This window comes from Salmo trutta, chromosome 30 (genome assembly GCF_901001165.1).
Source record: "Salmo trutta chromosome 30, fSalTru1.1, whole genome shotgun sequence".
Lineage (NCBI taxonomy): Eukaryota > Metazoa > Chordata > Actinopteri > Salmoniformes > Salmonidae > Salmo > Salmo trutta.
The window spans coordinates 17,940,753-17,956,251 of NC_042986.1; the positions used below are offsets into that span (position 1 = coordinate 17,940,753).

The following is a 15,499-nucleotide window of genomic DNA, read 5'->3' on the forward strand; positions in this document are numbered from 1 at the left end:
CTGCCAATGTTTGTCTATGGAGATTGCATGACTGTGTGCTGGATTTTATACACCTGTCGGCAATGGTTGTGCCGAAAATAGCCAAATGCACTCATTTCAAGGGGTGTCCAAATACTTATGTGTGTATATATAGTGTATCACCTAGATATAGGACAGACACTTCAAAACCTTATTCCTTATGATTTATTTTTTTATTATCTTTTTTTTGCCATTTATGAATGTTTTATTCAATGTGTTTCTATGGGCTATAGTAGTAAAGGCCAAATTCAATATTTTATCAAATACATTTTGTATATATATTTTTGTATTCCTAAAGGGGTCCTACAATTCTAAATCAAATAGCTAACTGATCCATAGTATGACCATCTTAAAACAGTTCCATATGTTAGCTTAGACTTTTAGAGGTTAAGTGAGAATACTTATAACAACGCCACCTATAGGCTAATCGTTGCAATTTTTTTGGACCAAGTTACTCATGGCCTCTAGTTTCTGTGTGCCAAACAAAAGTTACCAATCTATGCTTGAGTTATTTGACCATGTCATGAAGAAAAAATGATTGAAAGACTATAACAAGGTTCCAAAGCTTCGCTTCGCTGTGGCTTCTTCCTTGCTGACCGGCCTTTCAGGTTATGTCGATATAGGACTCGTTTTACTGTGGATATAGATACTTTTGTACCTGTTTCCTCCAGCATCTTCACAAGGTCCTTTGCTGTTGTTCTGGGATTGATTTGCACTTTTTGCACCAAAGTACGTTCACCTTTAGGAGACAGAACGCGTTTCCTTCCTGAGCGGTATGATGGCTGCGTGGTCCCATGGTGTTTATACTTTGAAATTGCTCCCAAGGATGAACCAGACTTGTGGAGGTCTACAATTGTTTTTCTGAGGTCTTGGCTGATTTGTTTTGATTTTCCCATGATGTCAAGCAAAGAGGCACTGAGTTTGAAGGTAGGCCTTGAAATACATCCACAGGTACACCTCCAATTGACTCAAATGATGTCAATTAGCATATCAGAAGCTTCTAAAGCCGTGATATCATTTTCTGGAATTTTCCAAGCTGTTTAAAGGCACAGTCAACTTAGGATATCATTACATTTAATGCCCCTGGCTCTACAAATGTGAATCTCTGATGTTCTATAGAGATCAGTGTTTTATCAAATCTGTGATAATAAAATCCGTATGAATAAAGTCAGCAGTAATAAGGAAAGTTCATCCCGTCTGTGAAGCAACAAGGGAAGTACATTGTGTCCACTCAGTGTCCATTATCTATTTAAATAGATTCAGTAATGCATAATAAGTATATTGATTTGGCTAATGAACTAATGGGATCCTTATACTGCACAGAAAAGGCATTCAATAATGAGGGCCACGCTCCTTATGATACTACACAATGTGATAAACAACAAGCTTTCCTTGTGATGAGATTTGTGCTCTGAATTGCAATACTTGTTGTAACAACAGTTAGGGGTGTGTGATAAATCCTTGCGCAGCTCTTGAAATGATTGTTCACCAAATAAAATGACTGGTATGTCAAGCACCTCTTGTTGTATTTCTACAGATGTAGGATCTTACTTTGATCACCCTGTTGCAGGACAAATGTTCTACAATGCAGGACATTTTAAACGTGCAGTGTATTTGAGATTTAAAAAATACTTTTGAAGTTTGTAATTTCCACTTTGAAATTTCAGACTTGATTTTCCCCTTACGAAAAATGTATCAACCCCTACAAAAATGGCCATTAATTATAATCCACATAATAATTCACATTTCCTGTTGCTGCTGCTGTAGCAAACTGGCTCAAATTAAGATTCTACATCTGTATACTTCCACAACTGAATATCCAGAGCGATATATACGATAGATATACAGTAGAGTGTATCGTACAAGAATGGCTGTTTATTGTGGTTCTTACTGTAAGATATACTGTACTGTAAGATATACAGTGTACCATATATTGATCATATGACACTTCAGTTTAATGGTTTTCCAACCAACAGACATTGATAAAAAAATGGACGTTGTTGGTCACCGTGGACATCCTGTCATTAAAGCCTCATAAATAGCTCCACAAAGGCCCCCATCGCCACTCTGACTTTAATGCCAAAAGATCTCAGTATGGTGTGGAATGATTATCTTCAAGACAACAGAGAGGAGAGAGAGATTTTGACTTGTTGTCTTACTTTAATTAGACATCCTTACTATACTAAAAACACCACAACCTCAACACAATCACATTACACAGTACACAACAACACAGTACAATGCAATACACAATCCATGTGTACATTCAACCCGTCCTGCACAGCCGTACAGACAGCCTCCCTGAAACCAGAGACCATCCCTCTAAACACTAAAACAGGGTCAGTTGCCCCCTTACCTCTGACCTGGTTCCTTCTCGTCAGCCATATAGCCAACTTGACCTGGCCAAACATCCTTCTTTCAACGTCAAACTCACCACTGGTGTGCTTGACCAAAGAGCTCTATTTTCATGTCATCCAATAAAGGTAAACTCCTGGAGTTTGCTAAATGACATTGGCACTTGGAAGCGGTGCTATGATCAGATGACATGAAAATATAGCTCTTTGGCCACGCATACCAGTGGTGGGTTTGGCGTTGAAAGACGAATGTGATAAGTAGAAAACCACCCCATGCCTACTGTAAAATATGGTGGTGGCTCTTTGATGTTACAGTATGTGGCTATTTCGCTTCCACTGGTCCTGGGGCCTTTGTTAAGGTCAATGACATAATTAACTCTACCCAGTACCATGACATTTTAGCTAAAAACCTGGTTGCCTCTGCAAGGAAGCTAACCCTTTTTTTTATTTGGCAAGTCAGCTAAGAACACATTCTTATTTACAAGGGGGTTAACTGCCTTGTTCAGGGGCAGAACAACAGATTTTTACCTTGTCAGCTCAGGGATTTGATCTAGCAACCTTTCAGTTAATGGCCCAACACTCTAACCACTAGGCTACCTGCCGCCCCACTTGGTTGCAACTGGATCTTCCAGCAAGACTAGAACCCAAAGCATACAGTACCAGTCAAGATTTTGGACACACCTACTCATTCAAGGGTTTTTCTTTATTTTTTACTATTTTCTACATTATAGAATAATAGTGAAGACATCAAACCTATGAAATAACACTTATGGAATCATGTTGTAACCCAAAAAATTGTTAAGCAAATCAAAAAATATTTTAGATTTTAGGTTCTTCAAATTAGCCACCCTTTGTCTTGATGACAGCCTTGCACACTCTTTGCATTCTCTCAACCAGCTTCACCTGGAATGCTTTTCCAACAGTCTTGAAGGAGTTCCCACATATGCTGAGCACTTGTTGGCTGTTTTTCCATCCCTCTGCGGTCCAACTCATCCCAAACCATCTCAATTGGGTTGAGGTCAGGGGATTGTGGAGGCTTGGTCATCTGATACAGCACTCATTACTCTCCTTCTTGGTCAAATTGCCTTTACACAGCTTAGAGGCGTGTTGGGTCATTGACTTGTTGAAAAACAAATTATAGTCCCACTAAGTGCAAATCAGATGGGATGGCGTATCGCTGCAGAATGCTGTGGTAGCCATGCTGGTTAAGTGTGTCTTGAATTCTAAATAAATCACTGACAGTGTCACCAGCAAAGCATCACGGTGGGAACTACACATGCAGAGATAATCCATTCACCTACTTTGCGTCTCACAAAGACACGGCGGTTAGAACCAAAAATCTCAAATTTGGACTCATCAGACCAAAGGACAGATTTCCACTGGTCTAATGTCCATTGGTCTTGTTTCTTGGCCCAAGCAAGTCTCTTCTTCTTATTGGTGTCCTTTACTTGTGGTTTCTTTGCAGCAATTCAACCATGAAGGCCTGATTCACGCAGTCTCCTCTGAACAGTTGATGTTGATGTGTCTGTTACTTGAACTCTCTGAAGCATTTATTTGGGCTGCAATTTCTGAGGCTGGTAACTCTAATGAACTTATCCTCTGCAGCAGAGGTAACTGGGTCTTCCTTTCCTGTGCCGGTTCTCATGAGAGCCAGTTTCATCACAACGCTTGATGGTTTTTGCGACTGCACTTGAAGAAACGTTCAAAGTTCTAGAAAGTTTCCGGATTGACTGACCTTCATGTCTTAAAGTAATGATAGACTGTCGTTTCTCTTTGCTTATTTGAGCTGTTCTTGCCATAATATGGACTTGGTCTTTTACCAAATAGGGCTATCTTCTGTATACCACCCCAACTGATTGTCTCAAACGCATTAAGAAGATAAGAAATTCCAGAAATTAACTTTTTTAACAAGGCACACCTGTTAATTGAAATGCATACCAGGTGACTACCTCATGAAGCTGGTTGAGAAAATGCCAAGAGTGTGCAAAGCTGTCATCAAGGCAAAGGGTGGCTACTTTGAAGAATCTCTGTTTAACACTTTTGTGGTTAATACATGATTCCATATGTGTTAATTCATAGAGGTCAGGATTCTGTGCAAACCATTTCTGTATGGACCTTGCTTTGTGCACATGGGCATTGTCATGCTGAAACAGGAAGGGGCCTTCTCCAAACTGTTGCCACAAAGTTGGAAGCACAGAATTGTCTGGAATGCCATTGTATGCTGTAGCGTTACAATTTCCCTTCACTGGAACTAAGGTGCCTAGCCCGAACCATGAAAAATAGCCCCAGACCATCATTCCTCCTCCACCAAACTTGACAGTTGGCACTATGCATTGGGGCAGGTAATGTTCTCCTGGCATCCACCAAACCCAGATTTCTCCGTTGGACTGACAGATGTGGAAGCGTGATTCATCACTACAGAGAATGTGTTTCCACTGCCCCAGAGTCCAATGGCGGCGAGTTTTACACCACTCCAGCTGCCACTTGGCATTGCGCATGGTGATCTTAGGCTTGCTCGGTCATGGAAAACAATTTCATGAAGCTCCCAATGAACAGTTATTGTGTTGATGTTGTTTCCAGAGGCAGTTTGGTACTCGGTAGTGAGTGTTGCAACCAAGAACAGACAATTTCTCAGCACCCAGCGGTCCCGTTCTGTGAGCTTGAGTTGCCTACCACTTCACGGCTGAGCCGTTGTTGCTCCTAGACGTTTCCACTTCACAATAAAGGCACTTACAGTTGACCGGGCAGCTCTAGCAGGGCAGACATTTAACGAACTGACTTGTTGGAAAGGTGGCATCCTATGACGGTGCCACGTTGAAAGTCACTGAGCTCTTCAGTAAGACCATTCTACTGCCAATGTTTGTTTATTGAGATTACATGGCTGTGTGCTTGATTTTAAACACCTGTCAACAATGGGTGTGGCTGAAATAGCCGAATCCACTAATTTTAAGGGGTCTCCACATACTGTTGTGTACTTTGAAGTATTATACCAACATAACTACTGTGGTAGGTCTGGAAAACCTTAGGAAAGCATGGGTGTAATTTGCATTGTGGTGCTCGTGAATTTCCTTTATTTTTCGGCTTAAGACTATTCTCACTTAAACTTTTTTTTGTTATTAATAATTAAAATGTCATTTTACTAATGGCTGTATTTCTAACCCTCATGCGTCATGATGACCTCTAATAACCCAGACTGTAACTAAGTTTATGTTCTTTGAAGTAATGGTATTTGCTGATTCACTGTATAGCCTGCTAGTACATATATTATTTGAGATTATTGTAATGGGGTGTCTATAGACCCTGTATAATTCATGCCAGACATTCAGCAGCTGCAGTCAGTGTTTCCTGACTCTGTCTGGCTGTAACATGGTTTGCTGTAAGTTCAAGCCTTGTGTTAGTGTCCAGACGTGAATGCTGCATTAGTTGTGTGAAGAGCCTTGATGTTCCTAAACTGTCTGGAGTCTGCCGTCATGTGCTCCTGTTTCTCTGGCTGCTGTCTGACACAGAGAGACGCGCAGATCTCTATGCCACACCACAATCTGTGACTCAGCCCTGCCTCAGGCTGACTACTACATCAAGGAGAGAGAAAGATGAAGTCATTGAACTGTTGTAAGAATGTACATTTTTAGCAGTGGATTGATTTGTATCACTTAGTTTGATCACCCAGCATTATCTTCAGGAGTGGTAGACTTCTGTGTGGATACAAGCTGCGTAGTTGCTTCTGTAGTCCATGCCAAGAGAGTTTGCTGAGATTCTCTCCCTATACTGACGCATCAAGACTGGCTGATTCATAGTTTTGGAAAAACCTACATTTTGAGAGTATTTCACTGGAGCTATCAGCCAAAAGAGAAAACATGACAGTGCTTCTGCCGTGCTGACTGGATAAGTAGGGCAGTTGAATTCAAATGGAGACTTAATGAATGGCGCGCGCGCACACACACACCAAGAGTACAAACACACAAATTCACTTACATTTCTAAGGTTATTATATTGGCAGGGTTTCAACCCCATCACCTATCATTACATGATTGACACCAGTGACATTTCTTGCGTAATCCACAAAGGACAAGGACATTTTCATCTCCCTCTCCCTGTAGTCTGCGTTTAGTGGTGCCTGGCTATGTGTCCCACCCTCTTGGTTCAGCTCCTACGGCCAAATGATTCAGAGATGCTGCTGCTGCCACATGACACAAGATAACGAGCTGAGCAGTCCTTGCTGCTGCAGTATGACAGCAAGGCTGTTCTTTTGAAATCCATTGCGGCAAAGTACTGTTTCCCTGACCATGCAATGCTTTGTCACTGGATCGGATCTATACTGTGAGCCTGTACAGTATTAAATAGTGATATGAAGTCCTTAGATATACTGTAAAAGTAGGTCTCAAAGATGGTCTCTTCAGCCTCAGGAATTTCTTTCAGACGGTGGGTACGGAAAGACAGTGTGCTTTATCTGGACCTCCCATCACATTTAAAATTAATATGCATAAAGTTATAGCTGGTTGTTTAAAATCTTAATTTGGCATTTAGCAGTACATAACCCGATTCCTTAACTACTAAATCCACATAGGAGTTCAGCAGTTTCTCTTTCTCTGGGTGTGGCCTCATATTCCCTTCCAAAGTGTGTTGACAGGAAGACTACTTTAACCTGTGCTTGACAGATGCAGTCTTTAGTACCACTGAAGCTTTTTAAGGGGTCCTTCTAGGAACCTCCCCACTGCCCAACTAACCTCCACAAATATCATTCAATATTGATATTGAAAAGTGGAACTTGGTCATTTTGTAGGACTACTTCCTCCTGACTATGGCGTTTCACTCTAACTGGCTCAGTCTACCTGTTACTTTGTTGACTTATCTTACAGTGAGTGTTTGATGAATGTGTTTTCACTGTAGTTCAGGGGTTTCAGTTTGTGTCCTGACTGTAGGACATAGGACTGTCCTGTAGCACAATGGGCCACAGTTCAGTTCCTTTCGCTCTGTCCTTCCTGAACTATATTAACAACAGAGTCAGGAGCAGGACAGGAATTGATGTAACACTAAATAAAAGTCACTTTCAGTCAGATTTAGTAGATGATTCACCTGTTCTGTTTGGAACTGTGACTGACACAGAGAAATGGGGGGGGGGGGGGGGACACAGGACTTGATCAAAATGATATAACACACATAGCTTCACCTCCACTCAATCAATACAGGTAAACTGAGTTTCTGGAGTAAGTCAAACACAGCATTCTTCCCACGCAGTGGGTAAGCCTGTATGAATCACAGTAATAAGCAGGTGAGTGTATTTTATTTAACAGAGCAGTAAACATAGTTTTGTCAAGAGCTTCAAGCACAAGCAGCACGCAAGAGGAATTTGATAATATTGATCAAATCTTTCAGGCCTGCCGAGACTGTAAGATCTTAACAAAACTATCAACCAACACTTTCAGTCCTGGGACATCATGCCTGGACAAGCTTTGCCATGTCATACCCCTTGAAGCAACTTGAGGGACGTTTTGTCTTTATTATGTTATTTTATGCTATTAACTTAATAAGTGAACAACTGGACACACAAAATCATGACTAATGACAGGAAAATGTCTCCAGTCTTTTCTCAAGCAATAATTTTATTAGGCCTGTCTGGGAGGGGTCTGAGTGGGGAGGGGAAAACTAGCTGCTATGGACAAAGAGGTTTTGAACTTGCTTTTCTATTGGTCTATTAACTCCCTCCCACCAAAACAGGTAGACATTTTTAATTTTCAAATAGCGCTAACACTGAAAGGGCATTGTCATAGTTCTCCTAATTTCACAGTATTATTCCAACCTCATAATGTGGAAATATATATTTTTATCACGTCTTTGACTGCACTGGGGCTTTAATTATTAAATGCAAAGCAGTGCAATAATTCACTTCTAGATGACTCTGCACATTCTTCTCAAAGCCTGGGTTTGTTTTTTTCCCTAGCCTCTGCCGAGTCCCCAACAACCGGATGCTCTGGTTTTCTGGGGAAATGGAAAGAGAGCCTGTGACGTGACTTCCACTTTTGGATATTAACAAGGCGACACTCCATCTTAGTGGTTCCTCCTTTTGGCACATTATTTAATTGTCAGCCATTTTTAATACGAGTTAGTGCTAGTTTGACCACCAGAGGGCATCTTTGAGAAGCATTTGATAGTCTTCAATATTGGCATTACGAGAGAATTGAAAACCTTTTTGGTAAGAACATAATGTACGGGATTGATTTTAAGAAATTCAGTTTAGTTAGTCTGATTATTATTATGGTGTTTCTATTCCAAGAAAAACGAAACCCTCTGGGTTTCCATTAGGATGGAACGGAAAATATGGCACTGTACAAAGTGACGGTTGGGAGTAAGCTACAGTACTAAGAGCATAAGAGGATTGGAGGATTCTAAATTAATATCTAAGGGGCATTTTTCGCTAGGGCAAATCTGATCTGTGAGAATATCTAAGGGGCTTTTATATAATTCTAAAATAATAATAAGAATAATCGCTTTGTAAAAAAAATATATACATATTTTGGAGATGTAGTTTTCATTTAACGTAGAGTGAGCGAGTAAAAGGCCATTCTTGAACATGGGGTGAGACATTCTCACTAATTTGTAAATAAAGCCAGTTTGTTATTTAGAATTATTTATTTATGTTTTTAGAGGGAGAGAAACCAAAAGCCGTAACTCCTCAACATTTACTGGATTACTTGAACAGTGCATAAGAGAACCTCACGCGACATTTAATTTTCTTCTCGGCAAGACTAGTATGTCGGAGACCTAGTTTCAGGCGTTTCTTTTACGCCTGCTTCGTTAGGTTAGTTTCTCCATAGTTTCTCTGATTTGTACAACTGGAGTTTTCAAAGTTCCTGTCTTACTAAATGAATAATGCAGCGTATTTTGTTGTTGCTTTGATCATCCTCATATGAATAATTTTTAGTCGCATCTTCAAATTTTATTTTCAGAGCAACATTTCACAGTTAGGCAAGCAAATGATGCTGCTTATGAAAGGTACCATTGGTATTTCCAACTACAAAATGAAAAATACCATTATTAGCTAACTATAAAATTATGATTTGCCTGAGTTGAGATTTTTTATTTATTTATTTTTATTTCACCAACCAGGTAGGCCAGTTGAGAACAAGTTCTCATTTACAACTGCAACCTGGCCAAGATAAAGCAAAGCAGTGCGACAAAAACAACACAGAGTTACACATAAACAAACATAGAGTCAATAACACAATAGAAAAATCTATGACAGTGTGTGAAAATGTAGAAGAGTAGGGAGGTAAGGGAATAAATAGGCCATAGAGGTGAAATAATTACAATTTAGCATTAACACTTGAGTGATAGATGTGCAGATGATGATGTGCAAGCAGAGATACTGGGGTGCAAAAGAGCGAGAGGATAAATAACAATATGGGGATGAGGTAGTTGGGTGTGCTATTTACAGATTGTCTGTGTACAGGTACAGTGATCGGTTAACTGCTCTGACAGCTGACGCTTAAAGTTAGGGAGGTAGATATAAGACTCCAGCTTCAGCAATTTTTGCAATTCGTTCCAGTCATTGGCAGCAGAGAACTGGAAGGAAAGGTGGCCAAAGGAAGTGCTGGCTTTGGGGATGACCAGTGAAATATACCTGCTGGAGTGCGTGCTACGGGTGGGTGTTGCTATGGTGACCAGTGAGCTGAGGTAAGGCGGGGCTTTACCTAGCATAGACTTATAGATGACCTGGAGCCAGTGGGTTTGGCGACAAATATGTAGTGAGGGCCAGCCAACGAGAGCATACAGGTTCGCAGTGGTGGGTAGTATATGGGGCTTTGGTGACAAAATGGATGGCACTGTGATAGACTACATCCAGTTTGCTGAGTAGAGTGTTGGAGGCTATTTTGTAAAAGACATCGCCGAAGTCAAGGATCAGTAGGATAGTCAGTTTTATGAAGGTACGTTTGGCAGCATGAGTGAAGGAGGCTTTGTTGCGAAATAAGAAGCCAACTCTAGATTTCATTTTGGATTGGAGATGCTTTATGTGAGTCTGGAAGGAGAGTTTACAGTCTAACCAGACACCTAGGTATTTGTAGTTGTCCACATATTTTAAGTCAGAACCGTCCAGAGTAGTGATGCTAGTTGGGCAGGAAGTTGCGGGCAGCAATCGGTTGAAGAGCATGCACTTAGTTTTACTAGCATTTAAGAGCAGTTGGAGGCCTCGGAAGGAGTGTTGTATGACATTGAAGCTCGTTTGGAGGTTTGTTAGCACAGTGTCCAAAGAAAGGCCAGAAGTATACAGAATGGTGTCGTTTGTGTAGAGGTGGATCAAGGAATCACCCGCAGAAAGAGCGACATCATTGATATATACAGAGAACAGAGTCGGCCCGAGAATTGAACCCTGTGGCACCCCCATAGAGACTGTCAGAGGTTCTGGACAACAGGCCCTCCGATATGACATACTGAACTCTATCGGAGAAGTAGTTGGTGAACCAAGTGAGGCAATCATTTGAGAAACCAAGGTTGTTGAGTCTGCCAATAAGAATGTTGTGATTGACAGAGTCGAAAGCCTTAGCCAGGTCGATGAAGACGGTTGCACAGTAATGTCTCTTATCGATGGCGGTTATGTTATCGTTTAGGACCTTGAGCGTGGCTAAGAAGCACCCATGACCAGCTCTGAAACCAGATTGCATAGCGGAGAAGGTACGGTGAGATTCGAAATGGTCGGTGATCTGTTTGTTAACTTGGCTTTCGAAGACTTTAGAAAGGCAGGGTAGAATAGATATAGGTCTCTAACAGTTTGGGTCTAGAGTGTCACCCCCTTTGAAGAGGGGGATGACCGCGGCAGCTTTCCAATCTTTAGGGATCTCAGACGATACGAAAGAGAGGTTGAATAGGCTAGTAATAGGGGTTGCAACAATTTCGGCGGATAATTTTAGAAAGAGAGGGTCCAGATTGTCTAGCCCAGTTGATTTGTAGGGATTCAGATTTTGCAGCTCTTTCAGAACATAAGCTATCTGGATTTGGGTGGTGGAGAAGCGGGGGGGGGGGGGGCTTGGGCAAGTTGCTGCAGGGGGTGCTGAGATGTTGGCCGGGGTAGGAGTAGCCAGGTGGAAAGCATGGCTAGCCGTAGAAAAATGCTTATTGAAATTAGCGATTATCGTAGATTTAACGGTGGTGACAATGTTTCCTATCCTCAGTGCAGTGGGCAGCTGGGAGGAGGTGCTCTTATTCTCCATGGACTTTACAGTGTCCCAAAACCTTTTGGAATTAGTGCTACAGGATGCACATTTCTGTTTGAAAAAGCTAGCCTTAGCTTTTCTAACTGACTGAGTATATTGGTTCCTGACTTCCCTGAAAAGTTGCATATCGCGGGGCCTATTCGATGCTAATGCAGAAAGCCACAGGATGTTTTTGTGCTGGTCAAGGGCAGTCAAGTCTGGGGTGAACCAAGGGCTATATCTGTTCTTAGTATTACATTTTTTGAATGCGGCATGCTTATTTAAGACGGTGAGGAAAGCCCTTTTAAAGAGCAACCAGGTATCCTCTACTGACATTTACATTTACATTACATTTAAGTCATTTAGCAGACGCTCTTATCCAGAGCGACTTACAAATTGGTGCATTCACCTTATGATATCCAGTGGAACAACCACTTTACAATAGTGCATCTAAATCTTTTAAGGGGGGGGGGTTAAAAGGATTACTTTATCCTATCCTAGGTATTCCTTAAAGAGGTGGGGTTTCAGGTGTCTCCGGAAGGTGGTGATTGACTCCACTGTCCTGGCGTCGTGAGGGAGTTTGTTCCACCATTGGGGTGCCAGAGCAGCGAACAGTTTTGACTGGGCTGAGCGGGAACTGTACTTCCTCAGAGGTAGGGAGGCGAGCAGGCCAGAGGTGGATGAACGCAGTGCCCTTGTTTGGGTGTAGGGCCTGATCAGAGCCTGAAGGTACGGAGGTGCCGTTCCCTTCACAGCTCCGTAGGCAAGCACCATGGTCTTGTAGCGGATGCGAGCTTCAACTGGAAGCCAGTGAAGAGAGCGGAGGAGCGGGGTGACGTGAGAGAACTTGGGAAGGTTGAACACCAGACGGGCTGCGGCGTTCTGGATGAGTTGTAGGGGTTTAATGGCACAGGCAGGGAGCCCAGCCAACAGCGAGTTGCAGTAATCCAGACGGGAGATGACAAGTGCCTGGATTAGGACCTGCGCCGCTTCCTGTGTGAGGCAGGGTCGTACTCTGCGAATGTTGTAGAGCATGAACCTACAGGAACGGGTCACCGCCTTGATGTTAGTTGAGAACGACAGGGTGTTGTCCAGGATCATGCCAAGGTTCTTAGCACTCTGGGAGGAGGACACAAAGGAGTTGTCAACCGTGATGGCGAGATCATGGAACGGGCAGTCCTTCCCCGGGAGGAAGAGCAGCTCCGTCTTGCCGAGGTTCAGCTTGAGGTGGTGATCCGTCATCCACACTGATATGTCTGCCAGACATGCAGAGATGCGATTCGCCACCTGGTTATCAGAAGGGGGAAAGGAGAATATTAATTGTGTGTCGTCTGCATAGCAATGATAGGAGAGACCATGTGAGGATATGACAGAGCCAAGTGACTTGGTGTATAGCGAGAATAGGAGAGGGCCTAGAACAGAGCCCTGGGGGACACCAGTGGTGAGAGCACGTGGTGCGGAGACAGATTCTCGCCACGCCACCTGGTAGGAGCGACCTGTCAGGTAGGACGCAATCCAAGCGTGGGCCGCGCCGGAGATGCCCAACTCGGAGAGGGTGGAGAGGAGGATCTGATGGTTCACAGTATCAAAGGCAGCCGATAGGTCTAGAAGGATGAGAGCAGAGGAGAGAGAGTTAGCTTTAGCAGTGCGGAGAGCCTCCGTGACACAGAGAAGAGCAGTCTCAGTTGAATGACTAGTCTTGAAACCTGACTGATTTGGATCAAGAAGGTCATTCTGAGAGAGATAGCAGGAGAGCTGGCCAAGGACGGCACGTTCAAGAGTTTTGGAGAGAAAAGAAAGAAGGGATACTGGTCTGTAGTTGTTGACATCGGAGGGATTGAGTGTAGGTTTTTTCAGAAGGGGTGCAACTCTCGCTCTCTTGAAGACGGAAGGGACGTAGCCAGCGGTCAAGGATGAGTTGATGAGCGAGGTGAGGTAAGGGAGAAGGTTTCCGGAAATGGTCTGGAGAAGAGAGGAGGGGCTTTTTTCCCAGACTGTCATTGGTTTAAAGAGATTGGACCGTCACTATGCATTTGTCTGTACTTGTCTAATGTAACGCACCACTGAACTTTGAGATGGTCTGTCGGTCCATGCTGTTTTAAGTGGACTACTTTACGCTTGTTTGTGTGTAGCGTGTGTGTACTGTCGGTCTTTTTTTACACCGCGGGAGACCAGGGGAAAGATCAGTCTCGCCACTCAAGTGTATTCAGGCAGAAGGAACGCCGGCCTGGTGCGTTATGTACTGTAGTGGCTTTAATCCTTCTCTCTCCATTTATAAATACTATGCAGTATTAACCGGCCTGCTCCACAGAGGAGCCAAATAAACAATTCATCATATTCATATGCAAGTAAGCATGCAGACACACACACATGCATTCATATCACACACATATAGCTCATACACACACGCACGCTTAAGAAAATACACATATGCATGCACACATCAATAAATCTAATGGCAGACATGCACGCTGCAGAGTGGCTGACTTATTAATGCACAGTAAGCAGCACATTAAGTACTCATACACACACACACATACGCTACACACGTCCCCATCATGAATATAGATGGTAATGAGCTTTTCCTCTGTATCACTGGGTACATGGGCTACTGTTGAGAAGAGGAAGAGGATTGTCCCTCATGGCAGCAGACGCGCTGTCATCAAATGGGAATGTGCAGTTCATTTAATATTGAATATCACGAGGCAGGCTGGGATCCATAATTCATTATCTAAGTGAAGACGTGACTCTCATGAAGTGGATGAGATTTAAAGGCTCAGCAGGAGGACTGATAAAAATACGGCCCCCACATTCAAACTGCGGCACATCACTCAGTCTTTCACATTGTAACTCAGTTGAAGGAAATGCCTCTTTGTGTTAGGGGCAGAAGTTTATCTCTCTGCTCTCCTTCGCTCTCGCTTGCCACTCACTACTTATGCAAATCAAATCAAATCAAAGTTTATTTGGCACGTGTGCTGAATACAACAGGTGTAGTAGACCTTACAGTGAAATGCTTACTTACAGGCTCCAACCAATAGTACAAAAAAGGTATTAGGTGAACAATAGGTAGGTAAAGAAATAAAACAACAGTAAAAAGACAGGCTATATACAGTAGTGAGGCTATAAAAGTAGCGAGGCTACATACAGACACCGGTTAGTCAGGCTGATTGAGGTAGTATGTACATGTAGATATGGTTAAAGTGACTATGCATATATGATGAACAGAGAGTAGCAGTAGCGTAAAAGAGGGGTTGGTGGGTGGCGGGTGGCGGGACACAATGCAGATAGCCCGGTTAGCCAATGTGCGGGGGCACTGGTTGGTCAGCCCAATTGAGGTAGTATGTACATGAATGTATAATTAAAGTGACTATGCATATTTGATAAACAGAGAGTAGCAGCAGCGTAAAAAGAGGGAGGTTCTTGCTAGCTTTACGCATGTGATTTCTGACACAGTGCCTCTGTAATATATAACCTTTACCTCTACAATGTATGAGAGGATATAAGTTCAGTGACCCATTTCAAGGAGTCTATTAACAGAATATGACATATGCCATTTGTGGAGAAGCTGTCTAAAAACTATTAACATGATGTCTTTAATGTAACCTGTCCTAGCTTGCTTGCATATTGAGGTCTTGGTCTTCATTTTCTGGCATTTGCAAACACAAAAGAATATGACACAATGCGTACATCTTGTCTAATTATGTGATATTTTTGGCAAAGCTTACATTAGCCTATGTCTCACGTAACCACAACATCACATTTAATCCAATCTAAGATGTGTTTATGAGTGGCCTGTATTTCAGTAGTTATGAGTGAACAACTTAGCAAGTGAACTGAAGCGGTCTGTCGTACACAATGCAGAGAGCTGTACTCCTGCCTAAGCAGCAACAGCAGAGATACAATTTACCCACTTCAATAATTATTCAGACGATACACAAGACT

At 42.6% G+C, this 15,499-nt stretch overlaps 1 protein-coding gene across 5 annotated transcripts in view; it reads right to left on the reverse strand.

The window, feature by feature from the left end:
- The window catches only part of LOC115168151 (disks large-associated protein 4-like), a 151,251-nt gene that overhangs the window by 53,046 nt on the left and 82,706 nt on the right, over positions 1-15,499 (reverse strand). The gene's annotated exons all lie outside the window — the stretch shown is intronic.